The following is a 25,002-nucleotide window of genomic DNA, read 5'->3' as shown; positions in this document are numbered from 1 at the left end:
ATTATATACATTATTAACTATGCTAGCAGCAGGACATAACAAATGTAAAATACTTGGTCAGGAACACTACTGTTTCCAGCAGGGAATAATTAAGAATGCATGTCAATAACATTTAGGATTCTAATGAATAAAAGATAACTCATGCAGGCAACCCAGAGACCTGCATAATTTTCTCCAAGAAGGTTAAAATGCACGATGAGTGCCTAATTCATAGGGAAGCACTTTTGGGTCATATATTTCAATAGCAGACAGGATGAGATCAAGGTTCAGATAATATACAGGTTTGAAATTTCATCTTTCCTGCAGGAAGCTTTCAAAAGGATGCCAGAAATCTTCAGCGCAATTCACCTGAAAAGCAGAAAATACCTTGGAGAGGTGGAATTTTGGACCTTCAGCACTTAGCAAAGAGAATGTATATCAAAATCAGAAACTTCACCTCTCATTCTTAGGAGCACTGACTGCATTTCCCCAGCTGGATCTGAGTTGGTAAACAAGTGCTAAGCACAGCTGTGCTCCAATCTCCATAACAGCAGCAAATGAAACCAGTAAAGAATGTGACCATCAAACTGGCTTTCTTTCAGACCCACCACCATTACTCCAATTCTCCTAATTGCCAGATGCAGATATTTAGTTCTGCATCCCAAAATGACCTTGATTTTATTTTTTCTAGAAAAATAGCAAAGGACAAAATGTGTTTCTGTGGCTCGGTCCATTTACACCATCTCATTTGCTTTAAACTTTGCTGTCTATGGCAAATGTAGGCTCCATCATTATTGGCTGAATCTTCTTGGATTCCACACCACAAAATTGTAACAGTATGTTTAGAAATTACTCCTACCTCCTTAGTACTCTTCATTTCAGCTGGCATTTTGAAAGCAGAAGCGAGATGGGGACTGTGGGGAGAGAAAACAACAAAGAAAGCAAATGCAAGGGCTGTGATTGTACAGAACACAGGCTTTAGACAACCAGGACTCACGAAACAGGCACTGGTGTACAGATCCACTTACAGTGCTGCCTTTAAAACAGGAGATCTAAAAATTATTAGAAATTTCAAACATAAAGCACAAACCAGACTAGTTTGCTATGTTGGAATTTTTAGATGCTTGCCTTTCAGTTGCTCTGATAAAACCAGACACTGAAGTTCAGCTCATGTCTTGGCATCACCTCCTCCCTTATGCAACTGAATGGTTTTCCCAAATTAAAAAAAAAAAACTTAAAACTTGAACCAAATCTACAGAATATAATTGGTTTTGGATAGGTTACAACTGCCCTCCCTACTGAGAAAGCAGATAGCAGCCAGGACTCCACGTGAGGCACCCTAAGGTTTCCAGACTGGCATTAGGATGTGGGAGGTCCCCAGTTCCCCAGCCAGGCCTCTGCTGCAGGCTGGGACTGTTCAGGGCTGGTCTAAGGCACACAGAGGAAATGATGGGCTTTGTGTAGCCCACTTTATCCCCTGTAGAAGAAAAATAGAAATTTTTTGCCACTTTTTGTCAATGTTGTTAAAAATTATTTTTATCTCATAAATTATTTTAATCTCACCTGGCAGCTCACTTTGCCTATCTCCATGCAAGGACAACCACTAACTAGCTTTGCTCCTATTCTAAGCTGGGGTAAGCTACAACAGAGCAGGGTTTTAGACAGCTTTACCTCTACCCCTGTGCTGTTGCCTAGACTACAACAGACAGACTGGGTTTGGTCAGGTTGGTTCCTATGATGGATGGGCAGAATGAAATCTCTTCTGCCCCTCTGGGTGCTTCTTTCCCCAGCAGCACAGCTCCCTCCCTAAGAACAAGCCTTTTCCCTTAGCCCACTGCAATGTCACGTGTAAAGAGCTTGGTTTTCTTTGTTGTAGTCTCACTATCCCATTTCTTTCTCTTTCAACCCAGTTTCTTCTTCCTGTTATAAGGCAGACTAAATTTCTATGTCAAATTTTACAAGCTGTATTTTTTTAAAAGATGATGGAGTATTTAATCTATAGGCAGTGATGTGAATTTGAGTTGGTTCCAGGGTCCTCCAGATTTCTAGAGCTAGCTAAAGCATTTTTGGACTTTTCAAGCTCACAAGGATTTGGAACAAAACTTAGAAACATTATCAGATGTTATGGATGGGTGGTGTGGTGATTGGCTCCCACAAAAGAGGAATGGATATTATGTGTATTAAATGCAGCTTTGTTAAGGTTTAAAGTTCTTTTGATGTGTGACTGTTGTTGTAGGTTGGTTTTGGACCCCTTTTTGTCCTCCCTTTAATCCTCCCTTTTCCCCTCTGTATTGTTGGCACTGGATATGTGGTGGGCATGTGGAGGGAGGCTGTGTACACGTGCCCCTTGCATGAGGCAGCCGGGAATGGGGGAAGCTTGTGGCTGGGGGACTTGGTGAGGTGACAACACCTCACCTCCAATCCAGCTGCAAGAAGGTCTCCACCAAGGGACGGCAAAGAAGAGTCAACTGGCAGATTTTGGGAGGGGCCAGTGATATATAAAGAAAATGTTTGAATATGTACAACCGCCTATGAAAATGTATTTGGCTGATGCAACACCAGAGGTATAAAAGGTGGAGCTGCCGTTTTGTGGTTGAGCCTCTGATGGTCATCCACACTCCCAGTGCCATCCCTTTTGCTTTGAGGACTTTTTATTAGTTCTCAATAAAACTTTTATCACTCATTCTCGCTTGGGGTCTGAGTCATTTACAACATCAGAGCAATTCCTACATTTAAATGCCAGGGACTGAGTTAAAATAGACCTACAAGCATTAGTTTAAAACCCTCAACTGACATTGTTGTTTAAAGGCAGTATTCAAGGTGCTGCTTGGCCACGGGAGATATAATTAAAATAATGCTTCTGACAGGGAAAACAAAACCCTTCAAGTTGATCTCTTAGCCACGCTTAACTGCAATGATTTAGCCCAGGGAATATGTGATGATACTTTTACATCAGAGCTTTTGAGGGTATGTTTTTAAAGAGCAAGCATGTGGTGGAGGTATATCAGGCAATTTGACATTGTAATATTGTCTGATCTCCACCAACCAGATTCTGCAACCAACAGCGGGAAGCGGGGCATCAGCTGGCAGCTCTAAATTCATATTCCAAAGGCTGAGGTACATTTTACAAGCCATCTGTGGCCTGCTCTCAAAGGGACAGAAGGCACACAGGAGTGCTTTGAATTCTAATGAGTGCATTTGCTTTTCAGTGCCCTCTGCACTGGCACCCTGTTTCCATTCACACTCAAAGTTATTTACCTTGAAAACACAGCTAAGGATCTGTGCTAAGTCATCACTGTTCAGCCGAGGTGCAGTGCTGTCTGATATCCCAACCATATCTTTGCAACTCTCCTTTTTCCTCTCCTTCTCTGAGAAGACAGAGTTCATTGCTTGGAATTAAGAATCTAAATGAGGATGAAGAAAGAGCCTCTTTGCTAAAAATAGAGTTAGAGAAGTGCCAGATAATATTTCTCTAGTTTCTGAGAAATGCTACATAGCACTTACCAGATGCCAAGTAATAACTAACTTGATTTCTCCATTTTTCATTGACCAATCTGTGGACTCATGTAAGATTTTTTCATTCTGACCATTTCCTGGAGATCTTTCAGAGGAAATTGTTACTACTCCTGAAAAATATTCTGCAAATCCCAAACATGAAGAGGATGACAAGAGAGGAGCTTCACTACAAGCAGAATTACATTAGAATTACCGTGGCACAACTGAAGACGGTATTTGGCCCTAAGTCTTTGGTTTCAGGCTGTAAATCCAAATGTCTTTCTGCAAACAGCAGTTACACTACTTTCCATCAAATTAGGCAACATTCCAGGGGGATGCTTGGGTTTACTGGAAATGGTATTTTAATTCTTTGTAAATGAAGGACTAAAAATTATGGTCAGGTCAAGAAGGTCTGGGGTGCACTTCACAATATAGATCAATAGCCAGAAAAATTCAAAACAGACTCACAGCTAAGTGTCAGTGCAAATTTTCCTCATGAAATGAGTAAAGTGCTGCTCTATTGGCAACCTCATTATTCACTACTTAGCAGATACAGTAATGACTTTAGGCAAATGTGAATATTGAACCTGAAAGGTCTCAGTACTATAAGCAGGAAACGAGCAGAAATGACAGTTGTGTTATGTCTTAGTCCCTCAGAGGGCCAACAGAGCAGAAAACAGGAACTCAGAATTTGAGCAAATTGTTCTTCTAGGGCAGAGCTGTTCTGAGAGTAGAGGGGTGGAAAGTGAAGCAGAAAAAACCCTGTGAAGTACTTTCCTTGTTTACTGTGCCTTTCTTTCCTGAAGAGAGCAGGGGCCCAGTGAATGTGACACATTTCTAGTAATGTGCAGGGCTGGATGGGTCACACAGACTCCTACATCCCTGCTACACCACTGGTGAGGAAAAAACATGAACCACAGCTTCCTCCATAGGAATGGCAAGCTTAGCAAGGAGTATGGTCAGGGGAGCACACATGGGAAGTCTGCATGAAATATACAGCTTGGGCTTCATCAGCCAATGGCCTCTCTTTTGTTTAACAGCCTGAATAGCAGCCTAGGCAGACTGGGTTATTCCAAAAGACAGTGGTTCTGATGGGTCAGAGCAAGTTCAAAGCTTCCCAAAAGAACAGAACAGATTATTTTTCTGGCCCAAAACCCATTTGAGCAGCAAAGCCTCAGTGCTGTGATAAAGCTGGTTTGGTGTGGCAATGAGACAAGGCCAATGGAACAGAAATATCAGTAGGATTTAATAGGAAACGGAAAATGAAAAGGATTCTTTTGGGACCTTGGTATAATCTTGAGAACTGTGAACAGCAGAGTCATCCCTTAAGTTTTCAGACAGGAGCTGTGTCATCAGCAAGATTTTTGGGGTTTGCAGAGGCTTTAAATGACTTGAGTAAGGTAACTGCTTCTCCTGGAGCTCCATCTTTTTCAACACTTCCGTGAGGAACAGCTGCTCCTCTACCAGCAGTGCCCTGAGAGGAGCTGGGGTTGCTCTATAAGCTGAGAAAAAAGTGGGGCTAGAAGGAAGGTGTCTGCCCATTTGCCATACCCTCTCTCTCAGCTGGGAAAATGTCTGCATTGTGCTTATCCCAGTCTCCTTCAGCACAGGAGACAACCTGCAATGACCCTACACTGCCAGCTTCTGTGCTACTACTTTAAACACCGTTGAAGCAGTAAACTACTCAGTCTGACAACCTCTACCCAAAAGTGGAAGCTACTCTGCTGTGTTTCAGCCAAGAGAAACTAAATGAGAAAGTAACCATTTTTTAAGACGAGATTAAAGAGGGAGGAGGGTTTTTGTGAGGAAAATTGCTCTAGAGGGCAAATACAAAAACATCCTATTGCACTGTGGATATGGATATAAGAGGGGAATGTAGGTGACCTTCCTTAATGAGACCAATTTGCAACAGATAGTAAGTCAGAAAAATAAGTGAGAACCAGAATTCTGACCATTTTCCTTACTGTTCATCCTCTCCTGAGATGGGAAACACCTTTTATTTTAGAAGCTGGCAAATCTATGGACAACTACTGGAATTTGAAGCCGTCAGACCAGGAAAAGTAAGAAAAGCAATATTTTTTGTGGCACTCTTAATACACTGTCATTTCATTGTAAAATAAATATTATTCACCTAGGAACTCTATTTTTACTTCGGTGCTGTAAGCAAAGGTAAACATGAAGAAGCACTTCTAGAACTAAATGATGCATAGAAAGGCTTAAAAAAACTATTTATTGTAAACATATATTGAAAAATCTACCAGTCAGTGTAGATTGGTAGAAGTTTTTTTCAGCTTTTGGCTGGTGAATCTTTTTCACAGGAGTAAATATTCATCTTCAAAGACAGTAGGTTTTAGGCAATATTTTAAATTGTTCATGGTTAGTTTGGTCTCTGTTGTTTGGTAGGTTGTTTTTTTATGATGTTAAGAGAACTCATGCTACTTCATGCTACTAAAACTGGAAACACCAGAGCTATAGCTAATTTAGCTAAGGGGAAGCTAGAGTAAACTGTACTTTCTAAAAGTAGTTATTTGTATGATGTGTGAGGGGGAACCTTGATGTTTGCTTCAACCATCTGAGCAGAGAGTTTAAAAAAGAAAGAAAAACTTGCACAGGGAGGAACTCTTCCCAAGCCCAGCTCCCTTGGGATTGCCTCTCCTTGCATGTAAATTTTAAATGCTTGTTGAAAGTCATGGCATGGAAAAACTGGATGGGACTGGTTTTGTGGTGTCCTGAAAACCACAGTGCACATCACCATTGCTTCATCTGTCACTTCCTCTGCACAGCAGCTACTGTTCAGCTCCGTTAAAAAAAAAAAAAATAAACCAAGCATCTCATTGCTTCAGTAGACCTCTTATCACTTGCTTACAACCATTTTCTGTGTCTTTCTTAAATGCACAGGCAAAATGTACCATCAGTAGGAACAGGGCAAGCTTTTGTGTTTTAGGATGTGGTAAGTGCAGAAACACTTGGCATTTTGTGGTGCCTCCCTGCTCACTAACGCTTGCCTGCCCTGCCTCCCTGTGGTTGCTGCTGTCACCTCCTGCCAGGATTGCCCGAGCAATCATTCTTTGGACTTGTTCAAGCCTGAAAATATTTTTTAATAAGTCAAAGGATGCTGTGGAGGCCAGGAGCATCATCAGTGGCAAAAAAGCATTTCAGTAATGCTGGAGTTTCTCTAATGACTCTCTGATTATGAAGAGGTATTTTAAAAAAATACATGGAGTAAGAAGCATTGTAGTATAAAGTAGTTGAATTCTGAGCTTGACTAACTGAACTAAATTTATTCTAAATTAACATATTAATCTTTCAGAGTGAGGCTTTTCAAAGGAAGCATTTATAAATCTTTTGGCTACAATTTGATTAAACTTCTCTTTTTCCAGCCAAAAGCCTTTTTTTTTTTTTAACACTGGTATGTTATGCATGTTTTCTTTCTAGGATAGGTTAAAGGGTGTTTGTTATTAGACTCTCCCTTTGATTTACAACAAAAAAGAAAAATTACTGTGAATACTGAAGCACTTTGGATGCTTTTGAATAATTTTCATTATTATACATCAACATTCACAATTGATTGCATAAAAAAATCAACCGTATATAGAATATTTTCATAACTCATTATTTTTCCTGGCCCTTGAAACATAGCTCACAAATGGTGATGATCAATGGAGCTGAATTTTCTGTGTTTAAATACCATGGATGGCTTTTAATATTTTTAACAGGTCTTGCAAGGGCTAAGCTCGCTCTCACTTCTCTGCACCACTAGAGGGCAAAATGTTCTCACAGAACTGCTTAAAAAGAGAGAAAAAAATACATTCAAGATGTTAATTTTGAAAGCACACAATCCTGAAAACAAGAGGATTTAAACAATAAGAAAGAGAGATGTTATAGTCCCCAAAACTTCGATTAAAAAAAAAAAAATGTGTCTTTGGAAACCACGTGGCTTCTTTAGCTTGAGATCCTCTGTCTGCATTTTTCAGTTATTCTAGTTATCAAATTGAACAACTTCTATAACTGCAAAAAAAATAACAATGGCCTGTGGGATGCATGTCTGTCTCAACTTCAGGAAAATAGTTTTAGTACACTATATTTTGTTCTTTGCTATTGAATTAATTCTCAAAATATGAATAGGCCATTAATAAACCGAGCTTCTACACACAATTCCTATCTGTTAATGCAGAGTCCAAATCAGATCAGCACAGGTGTAAGGAGATTTTTTTCCCCCATTATTAAGTATTTGCTTAAGGTCCACAATAAATGAAGAAAGGGTTTTTCCTCCTTCCATATTCACACATATGCAAACCATGAGCAGTTGGACAGCCTGACTTTCCCCTTTCTCTCAGCAGCACAGTCTGAGAAGGGCTGTCCTCACTTACAGAGACCAATTGCTTCCACCACCATTCATATTAATGTGTGGCATTTTGGTAGCATCAAAAACTGAAATGTGAATTCACCTACATTTTCATCTCAAAGAGTTCTCCCCACATGAGGATAAGCCAATAAATACTTACAGATACAACTGAAGTAGTGAGAAATCAGTGATAAGTGGTAACTCAACACATATCACCTGAAAATTTTTCCTCCAGTGCTACCTACAAAATTTATCATGGTTTTAAGGCTTGAGTCCTCCTTGAGTAGTTTTTTCATTCATTTTCTGTAACCAACATAAAAACAATACAGAAATTTTAGTCATTAGTCTGAATTTCCTTTATTACACTTTTATTTTCTCTGTGTCCACACATGAAGTTTTACAGAGACTTTGGGCATGTAAAAGTAAATCCAGAGCTGCGCATTTAGGGCAATCTTTTGCCTTTCTCCTAAATACTGGGGAAAAAAAAAAAGACAAAAGGAAAATTTCTAACATAAATAAATGTTTTTCATCTGAAAAAGTGATAGAAAAATCCTTCTCAAAGGAAAGTGGCCTGTAACTGATGCAGATTCTCCCTTATGGCTTCACTGGGCAGTCAACTTGTGTTAAAGAATGCATTCAAATGATCAGTCGGAATGAAATTTTGGATGTAGCAGTATAAGAAGGAGGACTGGATTGAGATGAAGTCCTGTTTAATCCAATTTAGTAAAGTTTTCCATTTAAATTGGTTCCTGTAGTAATGGTAAAGGTGAAATAAACCACATCTGATGTGTTTAACAATAACATGTATGTATCTGATGTGTTTAATCATAAGATGTATGTTAGTCCCACAAAAGGGTCAAAGAGTTTTCAGAAATTGCAAAACAACAGGACCTACATTGATAGGAAAAAAATGGGATTTTTTTTTCCCTTTACAAAGCAGTGTTGCTAGAATAATTCCCTTACCAGTGCTTTTGTGAGTGGTGTTCTGAGAAAACTGGTCTGAACTGGCTCTCAGTCGTTCACATGTCCTACTTTGAGCTTCTTTGGCCATGAGATTGAGTGTATCTTTTAATTAAACACTGGTTTTAATAATTCACTGGCAGATTTCTCAGGAACTGCTGGTACTAAGCTCCTTTCTACTGTATTACTCATACCTAGATCAGAGAGATAATTGATGCCCAGCTCCATCAAGACAGGCTGTGCGAACAGGGATTACTTGCACTTTTAGTGGTCCAGTTCTTCACACTAGGAGTGCTGGATGCTGCTTTAACACCACAGAACAGCCATGAACCAAGGTGTCCTCTTTATGTAGGATATTTTCACCGAAAGAAAAAAAATACTATCTTCCAGACACCTCAAGAGATGGACTGTCCTGCTGGGAAGCAGTGCAATACAGAATGGATCTCACTGTTGGCACTCATGAGGAACCAGTCACTCCAATACAGCAAAAATGCAGCTGCTATTTCACCTCCTCCTGCAATTACTGATGTGAGCCCTACAGCACATGAGGCATAACTGCTGCCTAATTCAATCTGAGTAAATCTTGAGACGCTTTTCTGCTTCCTATATCTGAATCAGAGGAAATAAAGCTGTGTACACATCTGTTTTTCTAAGACTCTGATACCTGAATGGATATAAAGAGAAAACATTTTGAAAAGTATCATTTTGCTGCTGTAGAAATCCTTGCCTAACCCATATCTTAAGTACAGCATGCAGTTGTGGTCTCTGCATCCCAAAGACATTAATTAACAGAAAGGAAATATAAGGGAAACTAAACAGATCAGAAGAATGTGTGGCAATGTTTCCTAGGTGTGAATAATTCCTAGGGCTACAGTGATCATGTACAGTTTTTACAACCAGTGCCATTGTCCTCTGTTCTTTAGCATAGCAGGGAGGATTGTTGGCTACCTTACTTGATAAAAGGAATGTATTCCCACAGGTATAAGATTGACCTTAACTTTGCTAATTCCTTCCCTGTCTCTGTCCTATTTATGTACTTTCCCCATTGTAGTGTATCTTCAAGGATGGTGCCTGACAGCCTGTGATTGATTTAATCTGGTGTGGCTGCTTCATGAAAATTAGATCTTATTAACTTAAATCAATTAAAAAGAACAGGGGGGTATAAGGGGGTAATAATATTGGAGTAAAGGGATTTTTTTCCCCTGAACCAAGTGTCCCTTTCATTTGTTTTCAAATAAATGACACTATTTAATATTAATTACTCTGATAGGAAAAGGATGGAAGAATACAACTGGTTGAGTGGAAAACCACTCCCATGGAGGTCTGAGTGCCACTGATTTGATTTTGAACAGGCTTGCTCTCACTTTCTCTAGAACATGCATTCTACATGTTTATTTGAAGAAATCTGACTCTGCTTTTTAAAGGTGGGTACAGAAAATGAAAGATTCTCCCACAGAGAAATGGATTCTGTACAGATAAGTGAGCTCCAGCTCCAAGACTTTCTCAGCACCTTGTACTGGCAGCACTATGATTTTGTCTCTGTTTCACACTGCACCCAAGTGTGTGCCTTTGCACAGAGCCCTTCCCTGATGAATGTTCCTCACAGAAAGGAACTGTTCTGCTAAATTTATAACCTTTCTTGAAGACACTTCCATTTTATTTTTAGCAAAAAAGTACAGGAAAGTCTAAGAAGGTCTGATTACTTCTGAAGCTCACATAACTGATTTTCTTGATTTAAAGGAGGTGGCTGCAGTAAATTAAATTATCTGTAAGGTTTTAGGGTCTTTACTAAGGAAGCAGGAAAACAAAATACTGGGAAGTTGCCAAGTGAATTGTCCAGAGACTCTGCAGCCAGGACTGACTTTATAAACACTCGAGGAAATTCTGCTGTCCCTTAGGCAACAGATCAGCTGCAAGAAGTGAAGTACAAAACCTAATTACCCTAAACTTGAGGGGCCCATGGCATCAGTCATACACTGTCTTTTAGAATATCCATCTTCCTAACTGTATTTTTTTGAGTTTTTAAGCCCCCCTTCAACAGTACCCAAATTAATATGCAGAACTGTGAACTACAGGAGTAGGCCAAATTCAGCACTGTGAACTCAGCATAGCTTCCCAAGTTAGTAGAGATCTGCAGCAGCAGAGAATGTGGATTACTAACCATTCTCCACTAATTTATGTTATAAAACAGGTAACACAACCTTGGCACCTGGAAATGCTGGAAACTTGCAATGGAAGTTAAGAAGAGTCAGGTTTTGCAGCCCTTTCAAAGGGACTTTTTCTGAAGCAAAGTTGGCATATAGATGAAACTACTGTTTTTACAGCATCTAAACATGCATTATGTCTCAAATGTCTTAAAATATGCTGTCAAATGACTCCAGCTTGTACACATATTTAGCCATCGGTAGAAACAAGCAGCAGCTTTCTAAAGGCCACACTTGCTAGACCCTCAAGATCAGATCTCCTTAATAGTGGTGGTAGTAGTAGCAGTAATACTGTAATAGGAGTAATTTGATTTTTTTAATGCATATTTAGCAGCCAGAAGGTACTACAATGTTACAATGCTTTTGCTATCTGCTCAATATGTCCCTTACACACCAATCTCAGGGGTCTTGGTGTTTCTGTTTTACCCCTAAGGAGCCTTGCCATATAACATTTTGTGCTTTCACACTGCCTTCCCCAGCATTGCTGATAACAGCACAACTGGTTGGTTTTCATTAAAGGATTTTTAAGAATTTATACAACACATAATTCCATTGCTGTTTTAAAAAAGGCTGCAGTTTTCAGCTCTGCCCTGCTGGAAGGCACCATGAAACACTAATAAAGCACATGCTTGTCTGCTTTTGGTCAAATACATCTTTGCTACAACAAATTAGGTTTAGGCACTTTCTACCACAAGCTGGGCCTGCTTCCAGATGAAGCTGGGCTCAAAGTGGATTGATAAACACAGCTCAAAGCTTGGCAGAGAGGAACTCAAGCAAGATGGAAGGCAAGTCAAACAGCTGAAGGGTGGGGAGAGTACATTAGGATTTAAAAACATCAGCAAAAGAGAATATGTCAGTATCTTTGTGCTGATTGGCTGTTAAAAGTTCAGGACCAACCACCATATTCAATTCATATTGCTGTAGATTGATTTGCTTTGATGAAAAGCTATGAGTAATTTGATAACTGCCTGAAAAACACTCTGACCAGAACAACTTCTGCTTTGCCTTATCATGTGTTGTCAACACAACAATTCTCTTCAGAGCTATGGCAGGTCAGACAGGGGCAGAACATAAAGGCCAAATCCAAATCCTTCTACATATCAAAAGGAGAGGAAGACTACAGTATGCCTTTAACATTATTTCTGGCCTAAACTAGTTCTTCTGAATTCCCATTTTGCAAGTTTTTGAAAAACTGATTTTTTCCCATAATCTTTATGTGTTTTTCCTAGATAAGCTCTAAGATATATCTCCTGCTGAGAAACATTTCCATCCTAACTTCAGAGTGAAATACAAGCTTTACACAAACATGCAGTCTAACTCCTAAGGGAGCTCACCACACCACAGGGCAATCAAATCCAATCAATCTTAATCTTAACTTTGTCCATATCAGACTGAGAACACTTTGTCCTTCACCTCTGTGGTTTTTCCAAGCAGCCCATACAACCACTCTTTCTCTCTGCTCCTCTACTCACAGCAGTGAGTAGAGTATTTTCAGCCAAGCTTTTCCCAGTGCAGATGAAAGTAGTGAGCTTGTTTTGCACGGCTATCAAGGATCTTCCTCTCAAGGATATCAGCAGCTGTTTGTATCAGCAAACCCAAAGTTCAAACAACTGTCTCCACAGCATTACTGTTCTCCATAAATCTCTCTTTGATCTTCAAATCAAACAAATCAAACACATTAACCAAAACAAGGCCTCTAGCTACTCTTTGCATTGAAGAGTTCTCTGTTTTCCCTGAGTTTTACTTGTTCTCAGGATTTTCACCTAAAGAAAATACTTTGATATGTAATCTCTCATACTGGGCATGGCTCCATATAAACAAGTTTTGTTTGTGTTAAAAATTGAAAGTCCACTCACTGCTTTCCATGAAAAAAAAATTCTCTCTTAAAAAGCAAACAATGCAAGAGTAATTTACCAACAAGAAGAAAACTTCAATGAAAATGAAAATACTCAATGCTAGTAAAAAACCAGCATCTTGGGCTTTAAGCCGTCTGACTTCCTGTCCATTCACTACTTGACATTGTCTCTCTTCCTATTTGAGTTACAGAGGTTTTTTTACCAGATCCTACCCTGCTTTAGCCAATCTGGCCTCTTCATCATTGCATGTTCTGGTAATCCTGTGACTTAGAAATTATTACAGTCTATAAAGTTTTGGGGTTCCCAGCAGAAGAAGTACTAGCAGGGAAAGCTGCCTTTCAGAGAAGGGCTGCAGCACAGACTGCAATAACAAAGCACTGTGACTCAATGCAATGACTGTGTGTGGGTAGGAGAGGGAAAGCAGCAAGGGTAAGGGGAAAATCTGGAACAAATCAATGTTTTATCAATGTCCTGCTGAAAATCTACCAAGTCTGGCACCTTCTTTCTCTGAATACACAGCTGAACTTTATGTCCAGCAGAGCACTGCAGTGACTCTTCTGTTGCTATGCACTTCCTTGAGGAAGGACCTGACTGGTGAGTGTGAGGACAGTCTCCAAGCACTCACCTGTCCTACACTCACTTCCATGCTCCCCATGCACAACAACTGGTGAGCCACAGCATGGCCACAGTCAGCAGCCAAGGAGGAGAACAGAAAGATAGGGAGGGAAAGATATTACCTCATCTGTCTTATCTCCTTGGAAGTGCAAGCTGGTTCTCTCTGTTTAATAGAGTTTTGAATCTTTCTTAGGAAAGCAGAAACTTGTAACTGAACTCAGACCCTGTGTGTTTTGCTGATAGCAAAATGAGTTTTTCACATTCTTCAAAACGTATCTCAACATAACTAATAGTACAGCACTAATCCTCCTCTCCCTTGACATTTATACCCACCAGAGATCTACTGGCAGTGTATTTATACTCAGTACTGCACTACAGCTTAGCCATACTTAGACTTAGCTCTTTAGAACTCCTTACTAACCTGTGAGAATGATAATAAGAATATTTGCTTTTAGATTTAAATTTCAAAATATCAAAATATCAGACTGGCAGTTTTAATGATACAATTACAGATAAATAAGTCTTTGTTCTGGTAGGTTTAATATACCAGAAATTCAGGCATACTGGATACAAATGCTTGCCTGCAAAATAAAATCTATCATAACCCAGCTGCAAAGCTAATCTTGGATATTTTGATAAAAATTTGGAGACATAACTTTAATGCTGGTCATTAAATCAGTGTGAAGTTCTGACTATGTAAGAGCCCATAATATGACCCATTCAAAATGCATGTTTTATAAGACTTCATGAAAAGGGCATAAAGCAGTGGAAGGAAGAGTAGAAACAGGCTGCCTTTGCTCTTAACCTTTAGGAGGAACTCAGCAAGCCTTCCCCTAAAGTATCTGCACAGTTATGGCTTTGGGGTCACCAGATGTGCTTGAACCATTTCCCTAAAGCTTCCTAGTAGGAAAGTTTCAAAAAGGAAAATGGGAAAAAATACTATGCATTGAGTGATTCTCTCCCAATATAGCCACACATAGATGCTGCTTTTACAACACACTTCCACTGCAGGCAATAGTTTATTTAAGTTAATACTACAATAAAAACATACATTCATGCAGTTAAGGAACTTCATCATTTACTGCAGTTTTCTCTGTGGTTTGGATTGTGGCTAGCAAAGAGTTAAAACAAGGACCACAGACAGAGCTCCAGGCAGTAGAAAGCCAGTTTGCACTGATAATTCATTTGGGGACTCCAAAGAACTGTTGCAGCTTCTGCTCTAATACGTTAAAAGATGAATGTGTCAGATGTAAAACATAATCTGTGCTCTTGCTGTAGGCAGGTCCACTTGCAGGGCTCTTGCAGAAATGTTACAATGGGTCTGCATTTGCTCCAAACCTTGCCTACAACACTGACTAGGCACAGAAAAAAGCAGCTTTCTGCTTTGCATACTCATCCTAAGAATGGAGAAAGAACAAACAGGGAGAGAAGAAGCCTCAATGCAGAGACAAGAAGGCTTTAATTGGCTCAGCACTTATGGAAATGTAGCCTGTCCCTGCTCTTGTCAGGAGGCTGGAACAGGAGCTCCTGCCAAGCTCTGTGCAGTCAGTAAGTTTCCACTCTCTAGGTGGATGAGCACACATTTTTGTCTCCAGGAGGAATGCGAGATCATCATGTGAATAGGAGTGGTGCAGAGTCCAAAGGGTTCCAAACAGGACAGCCACAGATACTGATGAAAACTGTATCTAGAGAACTTGAAAACATCCCTGATAGGAAAAGGACTCTGTTTATTCAATGAATACAGGAAAGGGAACTGTTGTCAATTACAACTGCTCCAGTTCCAGGTCATGGAAGCACTTAGCACTGATTCACTTTTCTGAATCCAGCTGGTTTTATCTGAAACTAAATGCCAAGAAAAGAGGATAAGCAATATGTCAGGTCTGATCTTAGTTGTCCCACTTCACCCTGAATTCTCTGTAAATTTAGAATCTCCTAAAAGCTATCCTCCTCTTCTCCTCTAACATTTAGTAACTTTGCCCTTCTGTATGGAAAAATGGAAGTTCACTGGTTAGACTCCCTGCACCTAAACCTCATTGTCACATTCTCTCTCTTTTATTTTTTTTTGTTTGTTTTGGGTTTTTTTTTGGGGGGGGGGGTTGTTTTGTTTTGTTTTTTGGTTTTGGTTTTGGTTTTGGTTTTGGTTTGGGGTGTTGGGGTTTTTGGTTTTGTTTGCTTGTTTTATTATAGGAAATTATTATGGCAGCCACTGCAGTCTTTCTTGAAACAGCTGTAGCTTTTTAATATCCTGCACTGTGGTTCCTGTAGGAGCAGGAAGCTTTCAGCAATACCAGACCTAAAGTCTTGCCCAGCACAATTAGTCTTGTAGTAGGTGGCTCAGCTGAAGTGCCCTATGGCAGATACTTTGCCAGATGTGTATTTCATGCTGTCTTAGGTTGCAAATGCCAAATGCATTTTTGAGTGATAATTCAATCACTCCAAAGGTTACCACTCACTTCCTTCTGAAGTTCACCTTAAATATTAGATATCACCAGCACTATCATTCCAACTCGCTTGTCTGGAGCACTTCTAGCGAGAAGCAACACTTACCTCTGGAGGCATTCCCTGATGCCCACAATGAAACAGTACCACAGGGTTGTAAAAAGACAATTTTAGCCTTGTTTTCAGAACACCTGTCAATAACAGAGGGTGAACAAACAGGCAGTCTGGTGGTGATTTGAAAACCTGCAGAGCTTCTTTCAGTTCTGGGACATGCACTAGTTATCTGCAATTAAAATCTGAAGAGCTACCTCACATGTGGGGTGATAGTGCACATATGGGAAACTGGGTGGCAACAAAGTGAGAAGCTCTGCAGAGATGGGCTGCAGGAGCACATCACACTGCTGTCACTGCTATTCTGCTGGCACTGTCTGCACACTCACAGAAAGACAGCCAGTTCCAAAGCTAAGAGCTAGCTTGTCCCACTTGGCCCTATAAAGTTTGATCACTCAGTTCAGTCAAATAGTTCTAGTGAAGCATTCAAAGTACTGCAGATGACTTACATCCAGTTTGTTTCAACTGGACTTCAACTTAGACTTCAACTACATCCTTAAGTGCAGTTTAAAACACCTCTGACATTGTGGCAAATCTATTGCAATGCATTTAGGCTGAAATATATTGCTCAATGTTTTGAAGATATTAATCTGCATTTTATAGCTCCAGTTGCTCTGCCTTTCCCATTCTTCTGAAAAAAAACCAAAAAAAACAAAAACAAAAACAAAAACAAAAAAAAAACCACCACTGGAATATTAATGAGGTTGAAAAAAAAACAAACCACTGTTTTCTGTAAAGAAGATTTGGACATTGATATATTCTCTCAAAATCTACACTCTGTGTTCTATGAAAGAAGTTTGAGCACTGAAGTTTTCACCAGCCATGTCTGAATTACTTTGCTTGTAAACAAAACAAATGATTTGGCTGCCTTCTCTGAAGCTGAATTCACACTTCCATTTAAGAAAGGGAAACACTGTTAAACACTGTTGCACTGGAAGAACCCTGCTGTTTATCCTGCTTTTAATTGATGTCTCCATTATCTGACCTCTCAAAAAGGCTAGAAAAGCAAACACCATAGTGCATGTTTGACTTGCCTAGTCTCCCTGCCCAGGCTGATTTATTGACTGCAGTTGAAGATTAGCCAATACTGAAGTGTAACTGACCACATTCTGTGTGAATTAGGTTCCACAAAGAGTCTGAGGAGCTGGAAATGTCACTTTGCTTGAGGATGGCTCAGTTTTATTCCAGCTGAAGTATGTCCTTCACACACACACATACCAATGCATCACCTCCAATATAGTGAGAGAAGCCACTTGGCCCAATATCATTAAAGCCAATTAAGTTGAGCCTCTATAGGACTGCAATCCCAAATTCCAGTTACTGAAGTTCTTGGAAACTGTAGTCAAAATAGGGGATATGCTTATCTGACCTGGTGGAACAAAAGCCTGTCTTTTGATCACCAAATAGTTTTGATTTGGGGGGTTTTACAGACTGCTACCTAATTGCATATCATTAACATCATGGTATATGCTCCTTTCCAGCATTACACCCCAGTACTGTTTAAAAATATATGAGCAACATCCAACTCCAGCTGTAATATTCTTTCTTCTAAAGCATGGACAAAAATGAGGAAAACGTTGGAGCTGTATTTCTAAGTATTCTACCAATTTCTTTCCAGGACTAGGCTGAGATTGAAAATAAACTTCCACAACAACCCATTCAGATATAACAAGCACAAAAACTATGTTTCTGAAATGGCATCAGCAGCTGGCAGTGCTGGCAAGTTTTTCATGTATTTGCCATCTGATTTTAATTACAGATCCTCCGGTTAGAAAATATCACTAATAACTATAAGCAAGAACTGCAGAAGAGAACAATTTTCAATATATCCTCACACCTTCAGTCTTTTCTACGACTAAGTGACTGAGGAAAAAATATTGTATCTTGGACTTGGTCTAGGATGGAATTCCTAAAGGCAACTCAAAGAATTAGAAAACAAAAATCTCATCTGTTCACAGTAAATGGAAGTTAAGAGACATTGAAAGTCTCACTTCTATCACTTAACATATGTTCAGATCTCAGGATTCCCACCTCACCCCCCCAGTGATTTAAATGTATCACTGCAATTGGTTTCAGTAATTCTCCTGCATAATATGGAATGCTGTGTCCCTGTAAATACCATGGACCCTTTTGCTTGTAATGCTCACCAGTGTATTTTGAACTACTTTTCATACTTTTATTTCAAAGGTGGTTTGAACACACTCTTAATAAGGGTTCATTCAATAGCTTTTTTATAAAGTGCCAGCCTGATAATTGTAGGGGAGTTGAATTATAACCTAGAGGCCTTGTTTCAGTGTTTTTTATAAACAATAGGAAGGCAATGTTCTTATTGTGATAAATCCTCAGTAGTCAAGCTCTGAGAATAATACATTCTTAACTTAAGTTCATGTTTACCAGAAGGAAGCAGCAGACATAATAACCTTAGATCCAACTCACCATTAGCTTACTTTTCTGGAATTAATTTTTACAGAATGGCATGTAACTTTTCTTCCAAATGCTACAAATGCACATTTTTAAGAAGAAAGACAACTACCCAAGTACAGTCATTCAGTGCTTGTTCCTTAAAAAAATAAAATAATAATAAAAAAGACCAGAGGTTAAAGCCATTCAAAGAGACTTTTACATATTGTTAAAATAAAAACCTGTCATTTTGTTACCAACATTTATTTCAGAAGCCCTCTATCAGTATCTCTAGCACCATCCCAGGGATGCAGGGTCTAGATACAAACTTGACAATTCCTTGAATGAAGTTGTAATGCCTCCCTCTTCCATCCTCCCTTAGAACTGTCCATATCCATTTCTGAGGATTATTTCAACATCCAGAATGATGACTTCCATTATTTGAGTATTCCTATTCTTGACACCATAAAACTCAATAGAAGTCTATGAAGGACAATGGGAATGAGCAGTAGGAGCTGGGCTCCTACTCCTGCTCCACCTTTATTCCAGTGGGGATGTCCCTTCCTTTCTTTGCAGTGACAGATGGTGGTTAGGAAAGATAGCTTGGTTTATAGGAACTGGTCGTATCTTTAAAAAAAATAATTCAAAACATCTGCTCTAACAAAAGACAGACGTAAGCCTCAAGTTACACACCAAAGCTCCCCTCAGATTCCACTTCACGGAAAAATATGGTCAAATATCTCGGAATTTCAACACTGTGCTCTATTCTGGATAAAGCACAGTGACAGGCAAGGAATCAAAATTCCACTAGTCTGAACTCAGGACTTGTAGAACACAGAAAACAAAGTCAGTACTGTACTACACAGCTGGATTTAGGAACACTGAATTATGTTTGGAGACACTTGAAGCACATATGTATTGCATAATCTCACACAGACTTGGCTTTGTCAACACATAGACTTCAGCTTGGTACACATGGCAAACTAAAATCAAGATAAGATTCAAATATAACAGGAAGAAAGAATAAAGAGTATATTCTTAGCCAGAAATTCTTGTATTTTTGAGAGATGAAAATTGAAAAGATCCATTTTAAAAAGAGAGAGAGAAAATTTCATAGTATGATTAAAAATAGGGGGCTTGAAATCTAGGTCACCATTGACACTGGCTTATGCAGAACTTCTATTTCATTTCTGGGGATAAATATATCATGTTTTATCATGAAAAGATAATAAATTCAATTTCCTCATCACTCCATGTCATAGGAAAAAATTAAATATAGTCCTTCCCACCACAGTGACTAACAACCTATCTCCAAATCCAGTCAAAATTTGAAAGATTAGTTTGTCAAAGCCACCACCACCAAATCTCACTCATTTCACGTCACAAAAAACACTGCTTTTTCCACAAGGCTGATAGAATCAAAGCCATCCAAGCTGCAATTTCATCAAGGCTAAGGCACATACAGCATGCTATGAATGAAACTACTTGAGTAGAGCACACTTCATTGTGTCTAAACTTACTAAAAATGCACAGAAGATTTTGTAGAGTATTTTCAAAGAACTAGGGAAAGATAACTTATTGTATTCGATTAGAGAACAGGTTAAAAAATAAGTGAGCTTGTGCTTCCCAGGAGAGGTATAACAGCACTGAGAAAGAGTTACCAGGGCTTTTTATCTGAGACTGTGATGTATCCCCAGAACTAACGTGAGCCTACTTGTGCTAAATAAATTCCAGAATAAATGGGATTTCACCTGTTTGACCTGCTGCCCTGTCCCAGAGCCATTACTTGCTCATCAAAATCTTGTTGATTTGTTTTAAAGATTAAGTAAATCCTTACAAGGATCATTGAAAGTAAAGTGTTCCACAAAGTCTTGAATAAAATAGAGCAACTTGTAAGTATTCCTTTTTGTTTTGTTAAAAATCTTTTAAACTGGCATTGCTTACACTGTAAGTAGGTTCTCTCCATTTCTTCAGGTGCCTTTTCTAGGTACAGGAATCACTTCCACAGGCTGTTGAGACTGTCAGAAGAATCTGGAACATGATAAGACATTTCCATACCCTAAAGGAAACACTGAAACTTCAAAAAGTGAAAACAAAATGTGAAATAATATTTGCCTCATTAGGATAAACAACCTGCTTATAATACTCAGCAGTCTCCCTTTGTAGCAGCAGCTGGTGTACCAGTTTTCCTTCTACTTATGGTTCCTTCACAATATTGAGGCTCTAACTGAGCTTTGTGTTATATGCATATCCAGAAAACAAACTATACTGCACAGCTACTTACCAAAATTTCCAATGAATTATCTCTTGAAAAAACCAAAGTCTCCTGGCAATATTTCTTTAACTGGTTCATTAGCAATAACGAAGCTTATGTCTCTAATGTACACCTGGGTCAGCAAATTCCTTGTCCAGGCTTAGACAAGCTAGAGAAGAACATCTCCTTCAGATGGACATTAATAATTAAACTACATTTATTGACGGAGAGCAGCAAGGTAACTGACTCCCTAGGCAACTGCCAGTGGCCCGAAAACACTTCCATCGCCTCCATGCACATCTGGGATAGCTGGGTTTGCTCAGTTGTCCAAAGCAGGCTGCTCATATAAAACACCAAAGGCCAACACAGCCAGGACAGCAATGTGTGCTGCTGTGGTCCCTCCTCTCACTGAGACCCAGCCTCTCCCAAGAAAAACAACAGCAAGGTGCAGGCAGTAAGCACACTACTGCTAAGCTCCCTGGATTTGCTTACTCCATATTTGCACCTTGCAAAAAAACCAAACCTATGCAGTCACACATTTACCTTTTCTAAATGAGTCACACTTCCTTCTGCCTTTTGATTAATAAAAAATGTAGAAGTTCTGTTTCATTTAGAAGTGAGTAAATTTCTCAAATATTTGAATATTTTCATGTCAGGAAATTTATCTCTGAGCCACGGGACATTGCTTACGCAGCTCTCTCAAAGTTAGCTAAGGACAGAAGCCCTTGCCATGATGATGGGCTAAAACAGAACTGCATCTTGGATTCACATCTTTCAAAAGAGAGATGCCTTGACAAGGTAACTCATGCATCTTGTCACAATTTGAAACTCAACTGGGCATAGCATGCATTCAACACTTGAAAGATGCTTTAGGAAATCACATCACAGACTCTCACTTTTTCTTCTCAACCTGAATTTATTCATGACCACTGGTTACTCTGCTAATATTGACCTTTAGCTTATGTAGTATTTCACTGCTCTGGTCTCTGTAGTTTATTGCTCTGACATATTTTTTCAGTAGAAATCATATCTTTTCTTTATTTACCCAGTCTAAACAAAACAAATCTTTTAAGGCTTCTTTGATATGATAAGGCATCTATTTTGCAGATAATTGCTCTTCTGCACACCTGATTCTCTGAACAAACCAGTTGTAAAAACTGACAATCTGTCCTGCAAAGTGCTGACCATGAGGGCCAACTATGAGGAATTAACTATTTCCTTTACTCTGTAGTAAGTACCTGCATGTTCCTGACTGTAAAACCCATTTACCATTCTCCCAGTCCTCATTTCCATGGTACTGATATCCCCATACCTTTTTTAAAGATCAGCTGCTCCTCTTTTCTTCTTTCCCTACTTATTATCCTTTTTTCCTGTCCTCTTTTCCTTTATTTTCTGAATATATTCTCATCTACAGACTTCAGACAAACAAGCAACTGAGTAATAGGCTTAAAAATATGTGTTTACAAATGTGTATTACAAAGTTTTTTATGTCCTTAAGGAACAGAGGCTGCTCCATTCTCAAGCAAAAGAAGGCTTATACAAAGTATAAAGACAGTTGTTTATCACACTTTCTCTGCTGGCTTTCTTGGTCAAAAGGTTATTTCTAAATCTGTTGTTGATTTATTATTTCTAAATCTGCCCAATGGTTTTGATTAAACATCTGTCTTGTCTCATTCTGTTTCATTATTTGTGAAATGGAGTTAAAAATATATTAACAGATTGATAGGAGTGTATTAATAAATTCAAGGTACATTTTAATTCTCTCAGAATTAAAGAGTGGTCAGCTTCTCTAGGATAGAGTAGATGTCTTGTACTTTACACCATTGCACAAATTCACTTCTACCATTTCAAAGAAGCAGTACAAACACATTCATTTTGTTCACTTTCAGAATCAGTACATTTTATGAGCTAAAATACTCCTCATAATATCTTGCTATGATTCCAGATCCACAACTTAAAATCTGCTTAACTCCTGGCAACAAAAATCCCAAATTCACCATTCATGCTGGTGATATTAATCACTGGAGTTTGAGTTGCACAAGTCAGAAGGCAAGTTATTTATAGGACAATCTTAAGATTTTTATATGTTTATATATTATATGTTATAACATATTTATATGTTTATATATTATTTTAGACATTTTTATATGTCTAAAATAGCAGAGAGAGAAAGAACTATATGAGAACATAACCACCATCTCCCATGTTTTGAACAGTTTATGGAAACAAACAAGATAAAATATCAGGAAAATTGTATTTTAAAGGGGGTAAAAAACCCAAAATCCGCTCCCACCTCCCCTGCCAAAAAAAAAGGTAAAAATCTCACCTAGATCTCATATAACATATAGTAAAGAAACCCACCCAGTTTCTTCCCAGAGGCTTACTCTAGATCTAAATTTAACCTTTCCACCTTCATTAGCAATAATGAAGCAGCTGAATTTCTCAGTGTCATCAATAAGCACGAGCTCAAGCCTCATTTCTAAGCCAGACATATCAGCAGATTAATGCTGGCTGTTTAACAAGCTGTACTTCATCCCCTACAAATGTTGAATCAAATTGCTTTTAAAAATGCCTTCCATGGAACACAGAAAATAATATAAAAAAAGGAAGCCTTAATCATCTTTTTCCAAAGCACAGAAGTTGTAATTTAAAGTCTAATGTTAGCCTGACTTCCTTGTGAGAGCAACTCACTGTTTTCCCTCCTGGAATAACAGCCCACTCACATTTCGTTGCTGCCAGGTCCTCGGGCTTTATCTCACTTTGTGCACTTGTAACGAGGTCTCATCGGAGCTGTCCCTGGCCACAGCCAGCCTGCTTTATCCACATGGTATTCCCTGAGCCAGGCCCTTAACTGAGCTCTGTGCCACTGCTGCTCCTCAGCCTCAGTGCTCCATTCATCAAGAGGAAACAGGTTTTGTTTGGGGTTTCTATTTGGTTTTGTTTGGGTTTTTTTCATTCCTATAAACTTGAAAAGTTTATTGGACTAAAGGATCCTCCTACCTTTCAAGTCTCCTGATGATAAAAATTTCCCTGTCTGCATGAGCATGTAATGCATGCATCTGTTACTGCATGATATCAATAAATAATTTTAACCCAAGGCAGGAAAATTTCATAGAAAGATAAAGAAGTGGATTAAAATTGTTCAGAACCAAATCCCTAATTAAATAAACTTTGTTTTCCCATTTCTTGAAGGAAGAAAATATATTTCTGTGAGTTTGGTCAGGAAAAGGAATAATGAATATGCCACTTAGATAAACAGAGCATCTAAGAATGTTAAATATTTTAAATAGGTTGCTTAGTACAAATACTGTTATTTTATGAGGGTTAACCTTGGCACCAGCAAAAGATAACAAGTGATTGTTTAAAGAACACTGTGGGGTAAACAAAACCATGTCTACACAAAATCCATGTTTCAGATGGGGAGTTATTGTCCCATTTCCTGTCTATTTTAAACTTGTGTAATGTGGTCATATAAATATTGGAAAAATAGAGGGTGATCATAACCATATTAAGGAGGATGTGAATCAAACACTGTAGCTCTGAAGAGAAAGACAAATGCAATTTTTGGCAATCCAGTTGAAAAAAGGCACAAGGGATTCTGCTGCATAGGAAGAACCTGTTCTCCCATCTTACGTTGCTATAAAAGAGCAGGAAAAAAAACCCAGCTGTATTAGGTATTCTAATGTATTCTGTTGCTCTTTTTTACACAGAAAACTAATGGTTAAATTTAAGAAAGGCTATGTTCTGTTCAAAGACTTGAGACTACATGAGGAAAAGTGCTGAATGTGCTATGTGTATCTTGAGGAAAACCCAGGAAAAAAACTGAAACAAAGTCCTCAGTTTTTTTGTTACATTTCCTCCTTATGACATCTTTGTTGAGCTCTATTACATCCTTCCTTACACCAAGCAGAAAAGAAAAACTAAGCCCAAATCCCATCCAAATAGATTCTATTATAAATTATTCTTTCTAAGGAATCAAGAGGTTAAAAAGGCAGAATATTAAGTAGAAGACTTACTCAGGTTTTTGCAATAGAAGTATGGGGAAAAACAGAACATTACAAAGACTTCTATGAATAAGATCTTTTGAAAATGGGACTTCACGCAATTTGGATGCTTTTATTTGTGTTCTGCACTCTCAGGTGTGATCCCACATGGCATCTTCCTCTCCACACTTACCCTGATGGATGAAAAGGAAAATACACTGTAAGGACGCATACCCATCAAATATTTTGGGATATGCAGTCCAGACAGAAAGCACAGCCTAGCAAGGATAATAGAAATGGTATTAAAGTCAGCTCTCAAGAAAAACTGCAAAATTATTTTGAATCAAAGTGCTTCAGATTC

At 38.8% G+C, this 25,002-nt stretch overlaps 1 long non-coding RNA gene across 1 annotated transcript; it reads right to left on the bottom strand.

Annotated features, from left to right (window-relative positions):
* Positions 1–207: 207 nt before the first annotated feature.
* Positions 208–23,544, bottom strand: LOC148183588 (uncharacterized). Its single transcript, XR_015773494.1, has 4 exons — positions 23,382–23,544; positions 20,349–20,435; positions 839–893; positions 208–348 (listed from the first exon to the last, which is right to left on the bottom strand). It is a non-coding gene; the product is annotated as an uncharacterized LOC148183588 (long non-coding RNA).
* Positions 23,545–25,002: the final 1,458 nt, after the last annotated feature.

The sequence above is a fragment of the Pseudopodoces humilis genome, chromosome 11 (genome assembly GCF_049639895.1).
Source record: "Pseudopodoces humilis isolate 2021_Gansu_Grassland_sample_001 chromosome 11, ASM4963989v1, whole genome shotgun sequence".
NCBI classification, from domain to species: Eukaryota; Metazoa; Chordata; class Aves; order Passeriformes; family Paridae; genus Pseudopodoces; species Pseudopodoces humilis.
This window is presented reverse-complemented; position numbering and strand designations above follow the sequence as displayed.